Consider the following 18,451-nt stretch of genomic DNA (forward strand, 5'->3'; position numbering starts at 1 on the left):
GCACCTTATCTATTGAGCTAATCTTACTGGACGACTGTCTCGGTCACTCATGAAAGTGCACTACTCCCCATCTAGCATCTTCTATTTCCGGTACTACCCACTCTTTCTTCCGTAATTATTTATTTATTTTTTTCTTTCAAAAGCAAACCTACCTGCACATCTCATCAACCAACCATTACTATCTTTTCTATAATTAATGAAGCTTTTCGATCTACTCTGTATTCATTTTTTTCTTTTATTTCTAGCTTACAAAAATATTCAATAGAAATAGAAACTACTTCTATTAAACATTATTAAACATCTAGCATCTTCAAATTGATTTAGAAGCAGCAAAGATAGATTTAAATATCTATGGCCTTTTGATTACAGTATTACGGAATATTAATTATGCCATTATTAAACATTTTACAAATGGTTTTCATTTATTTCATCGATTTGGGTTTTAAATGAAAAAAAATGTATTACCGTTTTTGACTTTTTAAGTGAGTTGCTTTTTGCTTGTTGAATTATGAATCTTCAATTGTGATGTTATCGATATTGTTAATCAAATGTTTCAGCTGTTTATAATTTAAAAACTGCCAGTTGATATTTTCTTTGTTCAATCAATTATATACACTAATATTAAGGTTGTTAGTATTAAGTTGCAAGTTATTAATTATTATAAAGGGTAAACTTGTCATTTAAATCATCCAGACAAGTCATTCGGCATTTAAAGTAAACAACATTATTCATTCACTCATTGCTACAAACAGTCATTCTATATCCATATAGCGGTTTATACCCATACAGAGCTTAATGCAAAATAAAGTAAACAGGCCCTAAGTTTAAAACAGTAATCTGAAGGACCCCACACGCGCTCTGTTTTCTGGATTTCTTCCTGGAAGATGCTCTTGCATTTGACCGTTGGCTTGATTTCAAGTTACCAATATAGGCAGCGTCTTTAGCCACTGCACCTTGACAGCCTCTAATCTGAGCCGCCCTCTTAACTTTCCTTTTTGGCCTGTAGTTTGATCTCTCTCTTTTGGGTAACTATCGCTATGGGTCTGATCTATCTTGTTAGAATGGAGTAGCAACAGCATTCGCTTAATGTAAATCGTTTCTGTTTAGGTGAAAGCTTCAACTCTAATACAGAGACAAGTTTGGAACTTTGATCTCCACTTTTTTTATCTTTTCAATTAAACGGTCACGCTTTTTTATGCTATCAGATATGTCTTTAGGGCCCTTTAATGCTATTAAAATTTTTACAGCTATAGCATTTGATATTTCATCAGACAGATTACGCTTGATAAGATCTGTGTAAGATGCAATATAGCATCTTCTTTGTTTCCCAACAGCTGAAGTAAAAACATATATTTAATTTTAAATAAGATTGCAAAGGTTTTTTAGAAGTTTCATTTTCGGATTGTTACCTGCTGTACGTAGGCCAATTGCACAGATATGGTTGCCAACTATAATTTTATTTCATTATCAACTACATTTTTATTCAATAAAGTCTCCTGACCGTCTCTGTAGTACAAGAATAAGAAACAACTACTCCTACAATTAAGAAGATCTGGGGATTTTTATTCAGGTTCATAATTTGCACATATTTGGAGATATGGTAGAAGAAGAAGATGAAGAATAAAAAGTTAAGAGGACGTTTTTTGCCGTCACATCATATTCACATTAATGCAAAAAATATAAACCACGAGGACTACCGCTGCAAAAAAGGTTTAGAGATTATTAGTTCAAATGAGGACTATCCGCGTAATAATGTCTTGTACATTTATACACACACTTGTATAAATATTACACTGATCACATATAGTTATATTTTAAATACCTTCCTGCAAGCACCCAAAAACATCACATGTTTTCAAATTCTCATCAGAAATTCGATGAAAATCAAACATAATTCTGGCCTCAGAATAAATGTAGTTATAAATATAACGGTAGACCAAAAAGGCACCCATTCTTTTGAAACAAAATGAGTTCTTACGTTCTACTTGAACAGCAATAAAATTGTTCAGATGGTGTGTGATAACACACATGAAATTCAAGGAAACACAGCAGAATCTAAATTAGTCTACTTAGTCATTTTGTCTCCATCATATATCATACTGCATATAAGAAAAGTGTTTCTGTCTCTGATCATAACATGCAAGCACACCAGCACCAGGGATAGCTCTGAGGATGTTTACACTTCCACCCTTGAACAATGACTTAACCCCTTCTTTCTTAACAATCTTCTTAAATGCATCCAATGTGTTCTTGTACTTGACACCTTCACTTGCTGACGTCATCATCATTCTTCTTCTCACTGTGTCAATTGGGTATGAGGCTAACCCAGCAGCACTGGCAATGACCCAACCCAGAAAACAACTAGCATAGAAACTATCCTGAAGAAAGAAGGGGTTTTCACTTTTCAGCCATCATTTATCATTCATTATACAGAATAAAAGATCAATTTAAAAAAAAAAAAAAAAATCAATTTACTAACCTCGTAACGAGTGGGTATGAAATACAAAGTATCCCGAAGAAAGAAACTACCCTGAAAAAAAAATCAATTTTAATATCCATCATTATCAAACATTATTAGGAATAAAAGAACAGCAATAATTAATATGCTATACTCACCTCCAAAGATCTGGTAAAAACTGGTTTGAGAGAATCGTAGAGTCCAAAATACAAACCACGGTACACAAAGATACCAACAGCCGAGATGTTGAACCCGCGGTATAATCCAGAAATACCGTCTGACGCATATGTCCTTCTTGTACACATCAACTAGACCTTTAAACTGCCTTTCTCCACCCTTCTCAATTACATCATTAGCCAAACGAGTTCTGGCATAATCTAATGAGTGTACAAACAGTAGAGACGATGTACCAGCAAAACCACCAGAGGCAATGTTACCACCAAACACTTTCCAATATGGATCATGTCCTTCCTTAATACCGAACAAACTCTTCTTAAAGTAATCCCTGAATGCAAAGTTAAGTGCCTGGAAAAAGCTCAAAACAAAGACATATAGATTCATAATGCTGCTTCATGATCAGTATGAGTTGTATAAAAAAGAGTAACAAATTACCTGAGTAGGAACGTAACGAATAACATTAGCTGTATTTCCTCTCCACAAAGACAAAAATCCTTCCTCACTAACGGTTCTTTTGAAACAGTCTTCACTAGCTGTGTGTCCTCTCCACAGAGACAAAATTTCTTCCTTACTGATGCTTCTTCTTTTGAAATAGTCTTCCATAACCTTCGTACCCTTGTAAGGTTGTTGAAGACGGCCACTCTTAAACATCTCATCTTGGTTTTGGATCAAAAGCTTAATACGCTCAATTGGAGCAAATGGTGCATAAGCAATTTTTGTGGTAGCAGCTGAAATAGCAGCCAAACCAAAATTGCTGGCAAAATTACCATAAGGTCCTTTCTCTGAAGGTGCTTGAAAAAACACAGGAAAAGCATTCTCAGTTACCATCGATCGTGTCATTGGATAATTGAACCCTGCATTTGTTTAATTTCCATATCTGAATTGCCTCTGTTCGACGCACCATACTGAGCTAAATCATGATTCTGATCATCAGCCATTGTTGTTCCAAATGATCTTCCTTCCTACAGTCAAAAAAAGTTATAGGATTGCAACAAAATGAAACGTCAGTTCCAGTATTTCATTGCATGGTTGTCAAATTAATACATATATCGTTCAACAAACAATAACTAAATTAAAGGAAGACAAAACAGAGTATCAATCGTTATATAATGAAATTGAAACCTATTATAGTCTTACTAATTATGGAACACACCAAACAGAAATGACTAATATAAACCTGTACTTCTGGCGTCAATAAATGTTGGTTGATGATATGTACACAATCATTTTTTATACATACACAACCAAACATGCTTTACAATGTTGTACTGTACAATACTGTAAAGCATGTTTGGTTGTGTATATGTAAAAAATGGTTGTGTACATATCACTTCCCATAAATGTTTGGTCAGTCAAATTCTTCGGACATGATAAAAACAACATCAAAGTACTAAAGTATCTGGTACTTTGGATGGGGTTCGTTAGACCCAATAGATCTATCTTTAGGATTCGCGTCAATTAGGCGTGCACTAATTCTCAAAATTAGTGATGTTCCCTAATTCTTAGGCTACCAAGCTAAAAGGGGCATATTCGGCTTCGATCATTCAACCATATAATGTAGTTTCGATTACTTGTGTCTATTTCATAAAACATTTATAAAAGCGCATGTATTCTCAGTCTCAAAAATATATATTGCAAAAGCATTTAAAAAAGTGAGTAATGAAACTTACCATACTGTATTTTGTAGTAAAAATACATATGACGTCAGTTAAACAAGTGTAGGGTTGGCCTCGGATTCACGAACCTATATCATTCGTTTATATATATTAAACCATGTACTTGTAATTTAACAATATATATATATATATATATATATATATATATATATATATATATATATATATATATATATATATATATATATATATATATTTATATTTATTAGTTATATCTTATTTATATTATTAATATGTATATGTTTTATATATTCATTTTGTAAAGAAAAAATAAATAAATTTTGTTATGATAAAGATCTTTGTAATTACATAATAATATTACTCATGATTATATAAATAATACTTATGTTAATATCAGCAATTCTATTATTTATAAAAAGATACTAATATTAATATTTATGAAAATAATAATAATTTGTATTGTAATGATAATGATAATAAACCTTTTCATTATAATGAAAATAATATTAAAGTTTTAAAATTAACAATAATATCGTAAGTAATACTTATAATAATAATAATGGATATGATACTTATGTTTATGATAATAATAATAAATACAATTATAATACTTATAATAATAAATATAATAATAACAATAATAATCACAATAATAACAATAATAAATATAATAATAACAAATAATAATAACAATGATAAAATAAATAAAAAATAAAAGTGTATACCCTCTCCAAGCTTTTTCTAAAAAGAAATGTCCCAGATGAGACTCGAACCCGCAGCCTCTCGAAACCCAAACAACCCTCTCAACCATTCTATCACTTCAGCTTTTCTGTTATTATTTATAACCCATATTTATTTAACCTCTTTTCTGCCTCGTCCCAATTTAATCATGGCCCAACAACATTAATCCTAACCGGCCCAAGTGCTTCTATTTTTAATGGTTCGTTTAACAGCCCAATCCAACAACGAAACAGGCCTACTAAATCTAAAACAACCCTATTAAGTGATTTGTTATATGCTGGAATAAGAACCGATGATCAACCGAAGAAAAAAAATAGCAGTTTCGTTGTATCTTCATTAATTCATCATACGTATACCATCATCAGCATGTATGTGTTAATCATCATCATGTATCATTTTTATTATCATAAATACCATCATCTAACTCTCATCATCATTCGATTTACGATTTCTTCATGATCATCATTAACATGTTCTTTATTCATCTTCATCCTCAACGTCAACATAATCATCATCATCATCCATAAAAACAGAAAAGCAATAACAGTTGTGGTGGGTTTAGATGGAATTTTAAAACGAACAGTAGAAAAGAAATAAATAGTCATTGATGGTGATTTCTTGTGATGGTAATCGTACAGAAGCTGGTGACAGGAACAGATGTAATAGCGTAGCAATTTAGTTGCAGTTTTAATTATCATCTTCTTCGCTTGAATAGTGGTAGTAACAAATAATAACCGTTGTTTATGGTTTACGAATGAAGATGATTAACCAGTGGTGAAGTGGTGGTGGCTTGAGGTGTTTTACAACAGGTGAAAGAGAAACAAGAAAAAGAAGTCGCATATGATGCTTGGTGTCGAGCAGCAAAAAAATATAGAGGTTTGAATGATGTCTGTGATTAAACCGAAAGAAATTCATAAACAATAGTTTAAAGAAAAATTCACGAGTGGTTGTTTGAGGTGTTCAATGATGGTGGAAGGTGGTTGTAGCAAAGGTGGCGTATGGTGGTGGTTAGGAGCCGAAGGTGGTAACAGGTTGTGAGGTCTAATGTGATGGTGATTCATGATGGAGTTTGAAGAGAGAGAGGATGAGAGAGGAGAACATGGCGGTTTAAGGGTCGGGTGGCAGTTGCCGGCGGTGATGGTGGTCGGTTGTAGGAGAAGGTAGCGTAGGTTCCCGGTGGTTACGAAGGAGAAGAAGATGGATTAAGAATGATAGATGATCTAGCCTAAATGTTGTATGTAATATATGTATAGATAATATAATTTAGATATTAATTAAAAATCAAAAACAACTGTGCATCTCAATCATAGATTTCATTCACGGATATAGTTAGACTATTCTTGCCGACAGTTTACACGGGGCGTGTCCATTGCTAAACAGTTACAGATAATTTAATTCAGAAAAATCCCATATTTTAAGATTAAGTCCATTTATTTATTTCAGTCATTACCTGTTTGAAACCTGATCAAAAATATTCGATAATTATTTATTTTCTGTTCCAATTCATATGTGCAGAGTACAAAAAAACTTAGATTGTAAAGGTAAATTTTTTTTTTATCAAAACTGTTATCTTTTTAATCAAATTTTGGACCAACTTTTATTTTAAAACTTCATATATATATATATATATATATATATATATATATATATATATATATATATATATATATATATATATATATATATATATATATATATATATATATATATATATATTAGACCTATTTTAAATATAATTAAACGTCAACTGAAAGTTACAGACATTTACCATTTAAGCTCAAAATTAAGTATATTTAATATACACTATGTATATATATAAACAGTTTTAAATAACAACATTTACTACGCAATTAAATATATATAAAATAATTAAATTAAATATAAAAATATATATATATATACAAGAAATATACACATATTATATATATAAAATAATAGTTTTTATGACAATGTATTTTATTTTACATATTTATTTATAACAATAAATATATATAATAGTTTATTAATGTTCATGTTATTATATATATTATACATATATTTATATATACATATATTTATATATATCCACATATTTACAAGTAATGGTTCGTGAATCATCGGGAATAGTCAAATGTCAAATGATTTCCTATAACTGTTCCAAAAATTTTAAGACTCGACTTTGCAGACTTTGCTTATCGTATCGAAATCATATATGTTTAAAGTTTAAATTTGGTCGAAAATTCTCGGGTCATCACAGTACCTACCCGTTAAATAAATTTCGTCCCGAAATTTGAGTGAGGTGGTCATGGCTAACCATAAAAATGTTTTCATGACAAATATGAGTTGATAAATAGAGTTTTATTATCATTGAGTAATATGGATAAAACAATTCGATTATTCGAAGAGCACGAATGAAGCTATCACAAAAGATTGAAATAGAAAAAGTAAAGATTTGTCTTAACTTTTGACGGAATCAGGGTTGAATTCTGGAATTCAAGGAATTAAAGAAAATTTTTGAAATCTAAAAGATTTGATTCTTCGGCGAATAAGGAAATTAAGATCTCAACAATTGAATACGGTGATCTGCCTCGATTACTCTGTCTGATATTTCCATTATAAATTAAACTCTTCCATTCCATTATTCTCACCATTCCTGTACTTCCTTTCTTAGTTCATATATCCAAAAGATTGTGAAAATGCTTAATCTCGTTCTAATCCTTGATATTTTCTAATTATCATTTCTGTCATCCTTCTTTTCAATCTTCCATCAGAAAAATCTATTTACTTCTACTATTACCTTGGGGTGATACTATTCTTAATTATACCGTGTCTTTATATTGCTATTCGTATTAACATTCATGGTTTGTAATTTCTGCGTTGTTGTTGGGTTTTATATATTCCCTTATATTTCGATGCCCCTGCTTCTGTCTCCAATAATCATTGTCATCCACAGTTAATGCTTTCTCCTATTTACTGTGATTTATACCCCCATTTACACTTTGAAGCTTTATGCTCTGTTTTCTCTTCTATCCATTAAGCACATCAAGTAATGGTCCAGAATTCGTAATTATGAAGTTTTGAATGAACATGACTAATGTTCAAAGAAAGAGATTGTAATAGCACGATCTTGATTTGGTTAGGTTACCAGAATTCAAGAGAAAAGATAGAACTATCAAGAAAATATGTTCTTGATATGTTTATTGATTAGGTAGAATGTAAGAGTCGTGTAACATGGCACATGATGACGTTATGATCTGTGAATCATCACGTTCCATTAGAAACTTAGCATGACTTACTGTAATATAATCACGTTGATCAAGTGTCATTATATTATACTAACTCATGTTTCAGTTCCCAACACTACTTCAAAATCATTCATAGTTCAAATTCGAATTTTTCAGAATATAGAAACTAAAATAGTTTCCTTTTATGATATATCCCAGATAGTGCGGAGAGATAATTAATATCGGACGAGAATATTTATGAAGATATCTTCAGAAATATTGAGGATATTAATAAAGAAAGATACGATGATATCTTAGAATTTTAAAATCAAATTGTGATGAAGAAATTCATTCACGATGATTTAGAGCGATTAAGGAGCAAGGTATTCTCTAAAGATCTTATCAGAAACAGAATCATCAGGATTCTTTGAAGGCGGATTTAGTCTTTGTGATTTGTCCATAGCCTCCTTCATGATTTGCTCAATTCATTTTCCAGTTTCAACTTTTCTGAGTTTTGCCAACTTACTATTCTTTATCATCAAACTTCTGACTGTTAAGGTCGTGTACAGTTTTTGCTGCTGTATTCAGCTTTTTCAGAATTTGAAGTATTGATTTGTAGACTGGGTGCTTTTCAGAATGAAAGATTATAATTCTAAGAGTTAAATGTTATATGTATACATATAACTGTTGATGTAGAAGTACTACGAAATTTCAAAATACTGATTGCTAATTCTCGGTAATTTATATGGCAATTCTCGTTACAAGGTGCGGATGAGTATATGATGGGGTTTCGATAAATAGTGATTTTTCGGAAAGTCAAAGATCAATGAAGTTGATGGTAAGTCTACTGCTAATGTGGTGGAATATAAACGATTCTTTGGCAATGATAACAAAAGGTAAACTTATATATCAAAGTTATAATAAGGCTTATTCGAATGAAAGTCGAAGTTGATTTGCTAGAGCTGTGACAAAATTGGCTAATTTGAAAAGGGATTTCAAAGTTATTTTTGGTAATAACAATGCCAAAGGAGCTAGCACATATACGTGTGAAACGTTTAGTCAGGTTCCGAGTGTTTTCAGATGCATAACTATACGCATCAATCTTTTCTTCCGTATATGATGTGCGGATGGTTCATTCTCTCGATTGAGGTGTTTTCAAGAATCATGAAAGGTTTGAACGTAGATTGTAGTCGTCAAGATACAAATAAGGTTTAAGATGAAATCAAATGGCAAACTTGAAGAAATGTTTAGTTTCATATGTTAAAATCAATATTTTAATTCATTTTAATTGTCCAATGTTATTAGTCCACAGTCGATAGGCCACAGTTAACAGTCCAATAATTCATATATAGTTTAATATATACTATTTGAATTAATTAATACGTATCGTGACCCGTGTACATGTCTCAGACTCAATCACAACTCAAAGTATATATATTATTATAGAATCAACCTCAACCCTGTATACAGAACTCGATCATTACTGCATATAGAGTGTCTATGGTGATTCCAAATAATATATATAGATGTGTCGATATGATATGTCAAAACCTTGTATACGTGTCCCGATATTTAAAATGCGTAAATAACAGTATTTAAATGACGATAAATAAAGTGCGTAAAATAAATAACAGAAATTAAATGACGATAAATAAAATTGCGAGAATATAAATTGCGATAAATAAATTGCAATAAATAAATTGCGATAAAATAAAATGTAATATGGAATTAACAGTTAGCTAGGAACAGTTAGCTAGGATCTTGTTAGCGTGGATTCTTAACAAAATTTCTCATAGTTAATTTGTCTGTTTCTAACAAATTTTATTTTGTCCAATGTTTTCTTCATTATGCCACTTGTTGGATTCTGATAAATCAAAATCCAAATATGAATTTGAATAAAAATGGTTATTCTGCGGTGAACGGATACATATATCTGTGGATGTAAGTAGGATAGTAAATGACTGTTGAATCAGATTCGAAGAATGTACAATGTAACTTATTAATGTGAAATCTAAATATTCCACGGGTATTACCTATTCGTTAAAATATTTTCACCATTAACAGTTCATACGAAAGAATTTTTAATTACAATCTTTATGAAAATATACTTACATATATATTTTCTTCAGATGTAATCATAGATTCAATGAGTTAATATAATATTAATCTCATTTGATTTACCGTTATAACTAGAATACATAATTTCTAAAACATTAGAGATTACATAATCGCCATGATGAACGAATATAATTGATATAATGATGATTGTACTTGAGGTACTGAATGAGATGTTGAGGCATGGATTGTTGATGGTACTGGTGCTGTTATTGATGGTACTGTTGGTGCCGGTGATGTTGTTGAAGCTGGTAAATTTTGCACCATATTCTCCAGATTGATTACTCGAGCGCGAAGTCCGTTGACTTCTTCTATTATTCCGGGATGATTGTCGGTCGGAACGAGCGGATGAATAAGGTTTAGAATCTGAGATAGTATATGACCGTGACGAGATACTTTGGAAATGAAAGAAAAAATGGTGTCTCGAACAGGTTCGCCGGTAAACGCTTCAGGTTCATTGTCAAGAGGTGAATTCGGTTGGTGGAAGGGATCGTCTTCTTCGTGTCTCCATTGATTAAGTCGACTACGAACCCATCAGATGAATTAGGGATGGCTGATTGTCTGATTCATTCTGGTGACGCTGCTTCCGGAGCTTAGGTGAAACTCCATATCGGAATAGCTGTCGGAATCCGAGGTATTCGAACTGGTTGAGGGATTCATCTCGTACGATCAGATGAAGGATTTTTCGATAAGAAATAGATTATAGGATGTAGATTAGTACCCTGCAATACATAATTTACATATGCATATATAATACTAAACTCTCATATGTTACTGAGGAATCTACGGAAGCTGTCAGGCAAAGGTAACAATAACAGATATGCTAAGATATGAATTTATCTATACACTGTCTATGCAATAGAGGCAGTAAGACATGTCTAGACTAAGAATGATAAGCAGGTAATTTCCTAAGGATGATAAACAGATGATTTTCGACTAGAAATGATAAGCAAAACTTTTGACATGCAGACATGGTCGAAGTCCAGACTCAATAATGCATCTAAACAACTATCAGTTAGACACACTAATGCAAGACCTGGTTCGCTAAGACCACCGCTCTGATATCAACTGTAGAGACCCGTCCTAATCCATCCGGACGAAGTCCATATCGATTATAAACGATTCACAACAGTTGATTACATTGCGAGGTACTTGACCTCTATATGATACATTTTACAAACACTGCATTCGTTTTTGAAAAGACAATCTTTCATTACATCGAAAGTTGACGGCATGCATACCATTTCATAATATATCTAACTATAATTGACTTAATGATAATCTTGATGAACTCAATGACTCGAATGCAACGTCTTTTGAAATATGTCATTAACGACTCCAAGTAATATCTCTAATATGAGCAAATGCACAGCGAAAGATTTCTTTCGTACCCGAGAATAAACATGCTTTCAAGTGTTAACCAAAAGGTTGGTGAGTTCATTAGTTTATCATAAACAATCATTTCATAATTTTTAATATACCACAAGATTTCATATTTCCATTTCTCATAAACATACGTCCCATGCATAGAAACCAAAATAATCATTCATATGGTGAACACCTGGTAACCGACATTAACAAGATGCATATAAGAATATCCCCTATCATTCCAGGAAATACTTCGGACATGATAAAAACAACATCGAAGTACTAAAGCATCCGGTACTTTGGATGGGGTTCGTTAGGCCCAATAGGTCTATCTTTAGGATTCGCGTCAATTAGGCGTGCACTAATTCTCAAAATTAGTGATGTTCCCTAATTCTTAGGCTACCAAGCTAAAAGGGGCATATTCGGCTTCGATCATTCAACCATATAATGTAGTTTTAATTACTTGTGTCTATTTCGTAAAACATTTATAAAAGCGCATGTATTCTCAGTCCCAAAAATATATATTGCAAAAGCATTTAAAAAGGGAGTAATGAAACTCACCATACTGTATTTTGTAGTAGAAATACATATGACGTCAGTTAAACAAGTGTAGGGTTGGCCTCGGATTCACGAACCTATATCATTCGTTTATATATATTAAACCATGTACTTGTAATTTAACAAATATATATATATATATATATATATATATATATATATATATATATATATATAAATTTATTAGTTATATCTTATTTATATTATTAATATGTATATGTTTTATATATTCATTTTGTAAAGAAAAAAAAATAAATTTTGTTATGATAAAGATCTTTGTAATTACATAATAATATTACTCATGATAATATAAATAATACTTATGTTAATATCAGCAATTCTATTATTTATAAAAAGATACTAATATTAATATTTACGAAAATAATAATAATTTGTATTGTAATGATAATGATAATAAACCTTTTCATTATAATGATAATAATATTAAAGTTTTAAAATTAACAATAATATCATAAGTAATACTCATAATAATAATAATGGATATGATACTTATGTTTATGGTAATAATAATAAATACAATTATGATACTTATAATAATAAATATAATACTAATAATAATAATAACAATAATAATCACAATAATAACAATAATAAACATAATAATAACAATGATAAAAAAAAAAGTGTATACCCTCTCCAAGCTTTTTCTAAAAAGAAATGTCCCAGACGAGACTCGAACCCGCAACCTCTCGAAACCCAAACAACCCTCTCAACCATTCTACCACTTCAGCTATTCTGTTATTATTTGTAACCCATATTTATTTAACCTCTTTTCTGCCTCGTCCCAATTTAAACATGGCCCAACAACATTAATCCTAACCGGCCCAAGTGCTTCTATTTTTAATGGTTCGTTTAACAGCCCAATCCAACAACGAAACAAGCCTACTAAATCTAAAACAACCCTATTAAGTGATTTGTTATATGCTGGAATAAGAACCGATGATCAACCGAAGAAAAAAAATAGCAGTTTCGTTGTATCTTCATTAATTCATCATACGTATACCATCATCAGCATGTATGTGTTAATCATCATCATGTATCATTTTCATTATCATAAATACCATCATCTAACTCTCATCATCATTCAATTTATGGTTTCTTCATGATCATCATTATCATGTTCTTTATTCATCTTCATCCTCAACGTCAACATAATCATCATCATCATCATCATCCATAAAAACAGAAAAGCAATAACAGCTGTGGTGGGTTTAGATGGAATTTTAAAATGAACAGTAGAAAAGAAATAAATAGTCGTTGATGGTGATTTCTTGTGATGGTAATCGTACAGAAGCTGGTGACAGGAACAGATGTAATAGCGTAGCAATTTAGTTGCAGTTTTAATTATCATCTTCTTCGCTTGAATAGTGGTAGTAACAAATAATAACCGTTGTTTATGGTTTACGAATGAAGATGATTAACCGGTGGTGAAGTGGTGGTGGCTTGAGGTGTTTTACAACAGGTGAAAGAGAAACAAGAAAAAGAAGTCGCATATGATGCTTGGTGTCGAGCAGCAAAAAAATATAGAGGTTTGAATGATGTCTGTGATTAAACCGAAAGAAATTCATAAACAATAGTTTAAAGAAAAATTCACGAGTGGTTGTTTGAGGTGTTCAATGATGGTGGAAGGTGGTTGTAGCAAAGGTGGTGTATGGTGGCGGTTAGGAGCCAAAGGTGGTAACAGGTCGTGAGGTCTAATGTGATGGTGATTCATGATGGAGTTTGAAGAGAGAGGATGAGAGAGGAGAATATGGCGGTTTAAGGGTCGGGTGGCGGTTGCCGGCGGTGATGGTGGCCGGTTGTAGGAGAAGGTAGCATAGGTTCCCGGTGGTCACGAAGGAGAAGAAGATGGATTAAGAATGATAGATGATCTAGCCTAAATGTTGTATGTAATATATGTATAGATAATATAATTTAGATATTAATTAAAAATCAAAAACAACTGTGCATCTCAATCATAGATTTCATTCACGGATATAGTTAGACTATTCTTGCCGACAGTTTACACGGGACGTGTCCATTGCTAAACAGTTACGGATAATTTAATTCAGAAAAATCCCATATTTTAAGATGAAGTCCATTTATTTATTTCAGTCATTACCTGTTTGAAAACTGATCAAAAAGATTCGATAATTATTTATTTTCTGTTCCAATTTATATGTACGGAGTACAAAAAAACTTAGATTGAAAAGGTAAATTTTTTTTTTACCAAAACTGTTATCTTTTTAATCAAATTTTGGACCAACTTTTATTTTAAAACTTCATATATATATATATATATATATATATATATATATATATATATATATATTAGACCTATTTTAAATATAATTAAACGTCAACTGAAAGTTACAGACATTTACCATTTAAGCTAAAAATTAAGTATATTTAATATACACTATGTATATATATAAACAGTTTTAAATAACACCATTTACTACGCAATTAAATATATATAAAATTATTAAATTAAATATAACAATATATATATACAAGAAATATACATATATTATATATATAAAATAATAGTTTTTATTACAATGTATTTTATTTTACATATTTATTTATAACAATAAATGTATATAATAGTTTATTAATGTTCATGTTATTATATATATTATACATATATTTATATATACATATATTTATATATATCCACATATTTACAAGCAATGGTTCGTGAATCATCGGGAATAGTCAAATGTCAAATGATTTCCTATAACTGTTCCAAAAATTTTGAGACTCGACTTTGCAGACTTTGCTTATCGTATCGAAATCATATATGTTTAAAGTTTAAATTTGGTCGGAAATTCCCGGGTCATTACAGTACAATCCAAGTGGTTCAAATTATTGCCGAGAAACGTCCAAAAATTACAAGAGTACAAGCCGCAAAACGCAAAATACAAGATATCTAATCGTACGAAAGGACGTTCGAAAATCCGAAACCGGGACATGAACCAACTATCAACGCGCGATGCAACGGGCCTGAAAGTACAAGTCAACTATGCACATGAATATAATATAATATATAAATAATTATATAAAATTATATGTATTATATTATATTATTAAAAACCGTCGGCAAACTAGAAAGCAAATGGATGTGAGCTGGATCAACAGGCCATGTGATCGCATGGCCTTGAAGCCTATATCCCATGCAATCGCATGGCAGTAAAGTAGTGGCCAAGTGCTATAAATTGCAAGTTTGGGCGACGAGTTTGAGTACACCATATTTTCTTAATTACTCTCTATCTCTCAATATATATTTATAATTATTTTATAATTTTAATTTTAATATTAAGTTAATAATAATAAGGTTATAGTGGCGAATGTTTTAAGTTTGTAAGTTGAATTTCTGTCTGTGTAACACTACGCTATTAATACTCATTGTAAGTTATGTTCAACCTTTTTAAATTAATGTCTAGTAGCTAAGTTATTATTATGTTTATTTAAGCCGAAGTAATCGTGATGTTGGACTAAATATTAAGACGGGGTTATTGGGCTTTGGATCATAATTGGGGTTTGGACAAAAGACCAACACTTGTGGAAATTGGACTATGGGCTATTAATTGGCTTTATATTAATTAAATGATATCTCGTTGATTTAATATAGAGATTTATAATTTGACGTGTTTATATATAACCACATACGCTTGACTGGATACGGTGGGCAGGATATCTATAAATACTAATAATTATTCATTTGACCGGACACGGGAATGGATTAATAGTCACTGGACTCATTAAAATAGGGGTGGATTACATTCAAGAGTAATTGGTGTAATTGTTAACAAAGTGTTAGAACCTTGGATTACACGCAGTCGATAACCTGGAGTATTCATTAAACAAAGTATTAAGACCTTGTTACAGTTTGAATTCCCAATTAGTTTGAATATTTGACTTCGGGTATAAGGTTAATTTGGCGAAGACTCTCGCACTTTATAATTTTGACCGATGGACTATTATGGACAAAACCAGATGGACATATCGAATAATCCAGGACAAAGGACAATTAACCCATGGTAATAAATTAAAATCAACACGTCAAACATCATGATTATAGAAGTTTAAATAAGCATAATTCCTTTAATTTATATCTCATCGTACTTTTATTTACCTTCATTTTATTTATCGTCATTTTTTATCGTACTTTAAATTATCGCACTTTTAATTATTATACTTTTATTTATCATCATTTACTTTACGCTTTAAATTAAATTAAGTTATATTTATATTTAATATTTTACATTAGGTTTTAATTGTGACTTAAGACATAAAATCGACAAACCGGTCACTAAACGGTAAAAACCCCCTTTTATAATAATAATAAAATTACTTATATATATATTTATACAAATATAGTTAAAAAAATTTAGCGTTAGACTCAGCTAGCTCCCTGTGGAACGAATCGGACTTACTAAAAACTACACTACACTACTCTACTATCATATTTGAATATTAATAGTATAATAATTATAATTATAATTATTAATATTATAATAAAAATAAATAATAATAAATTTTGCTCAAAGTTGAGTATTTATATTTTTAATAATAATTATTAATAATAATAAATGCCTTTGAATATTTTTTTAGAAAATTAAAATATAATTATTATATAAAGACTGTACAATATCATTTAAAATTTGTAAATATGTTTATTAGGTGTTCTGTAGAAGATTTTATAATTTAGGAGTTTAAAATAATGATATCATTAACATTAATTAAAGATGTTTTAAAATTTTTCTATTTTATTTTGAATTATTTTTATGCTTAGAAAATGTTTATTTATGACATTATTATTTTAGATATTTAATATATTTGATGACATCATTCACCTTGTCTAGATTTTTTTTTATTTTTTTTTTATTTTTGTGTTTGAAGGGAAATTTTGTATTTATGATATCACAAGGTTAGTGTTTAATTAGAATCTATAGATTACATTGAAAACTTATAGAAGAATAATTAAATGATCATTCGCTCTTTAATAATGCATCAGAAGAGTAATATTTATTATCTAAAGCTAGCTAGGTAAAATTCTTAATTTTCCATATGTGGACTTCCTGAGTGATCTGCGCACGTGTTTAAGAAAACTTTCAAAATCTAAGCAACCCATGTTACATTATAAATTTTCTTGGAATCTCAAATAATTAAAATAAAGTCATTAGAAAAGTTAGTACACACACATACACAATGAGAACCCAATTGGGTTAAGAACTCTAGGAACCCGATTTCAAACAAAAACAGAACACAAGCGAACAAAAATTGCATAAAGTCAAATAAAATTGCAGATGCATATGAAATCACCTATGTTCTACATTTATTTTTGCTCGAATTAACCAACTTTGTTCGAATTAGCCCATTTTTGTTGGAATATATGAAATGTAGAACACAAATTTGTTCGAACATGCCTAGAATTGTTCGAATTCATATTGTAGAACCAAAAACGTAGAACGGAAGCCATTTTTTGCATCTAACTAAAAATTGTTCGACCATGTCCAAATTTGTTCGCTCGTGTCTTTTTTTGTTCGAATATGCAGTTCTCAGAGTTCTCCAGACAAGTTGGGTTCTCATTGGATCCCTACACTATCTTATTTAATCTCTATCATGTAAGAGCTAAGCTTAAATGTATATGGACAATATTTTTAATTATTTATTATTATCTTTTTGATAAAACGATAATTTTATAACACATCTTTTTCTCGTAAAGAAAACAAAAAACAACATACAAGAAACAAACGCGGACTAGACTCGAAAATAGTAATTGTATATCCATCTAGATTCTAAGCAAAAATGATTCCTTAAAAGTAACCTGCATCTAGACACTACATTTATAAAATATGACTTTATTCCCAAATCTATCTAAAACATAAATAAAAGAGCACAAAAAACACTGATTTAGAAACAACAAAAAAAACACCTCACCAACCTGTTTTTGCTAGTTTATTTGTTTTTATTTCAAAACAGTGGCAAGCCATGTAACATCCCGTTTTTCATACATGTCCTAAGGTACGCATTTGATCTTAAGAACGTTTATACTTGGTCGTATATGTGATTAAATGATTTAAAGTTTTAGTTGAAGTATACGAGATACACACACACACACACACACACACACACACACACACACATACATATATATATATATATATATATATATATATATATATATA

The 18,451-nt window shown here is 30.4% G+C and overlaps 1 pseudogene; it reads right to left on the minus strand.

Moving 5' to 3' along the window:
- Nucleotides 1-1,926: 1,926 nt before the first annotated feature.
- LOC139899999 (ADP,ATP carrier protein 1, mitochondrial-like) lies at nucleotides 1,927-3,463 on the minus strand (annotated as a pseudogene).
- Nucleotides 3,464-18,451: the final 14,988 nt, after the last annotated feature.

This window comes from Rutidosis leptorrhynchoides, chromosome 3, assembly GCF_046630445.1.
Source record: "Rutidosis leptorrhynchoides isolate AG116_Rl617_1_P2 chromosome 3, CSIRO_AGI_Rlap_v1, whole genome shotgun sequence".
In the NCBI taxonomy this organism is placed as follows: Eukaryota; Viridiplantae; Streptophyta; class Magnoliopsida; order Asterales; family Asteraceae; genus Rutidosis; species Rutidosis leptorrhynchoides.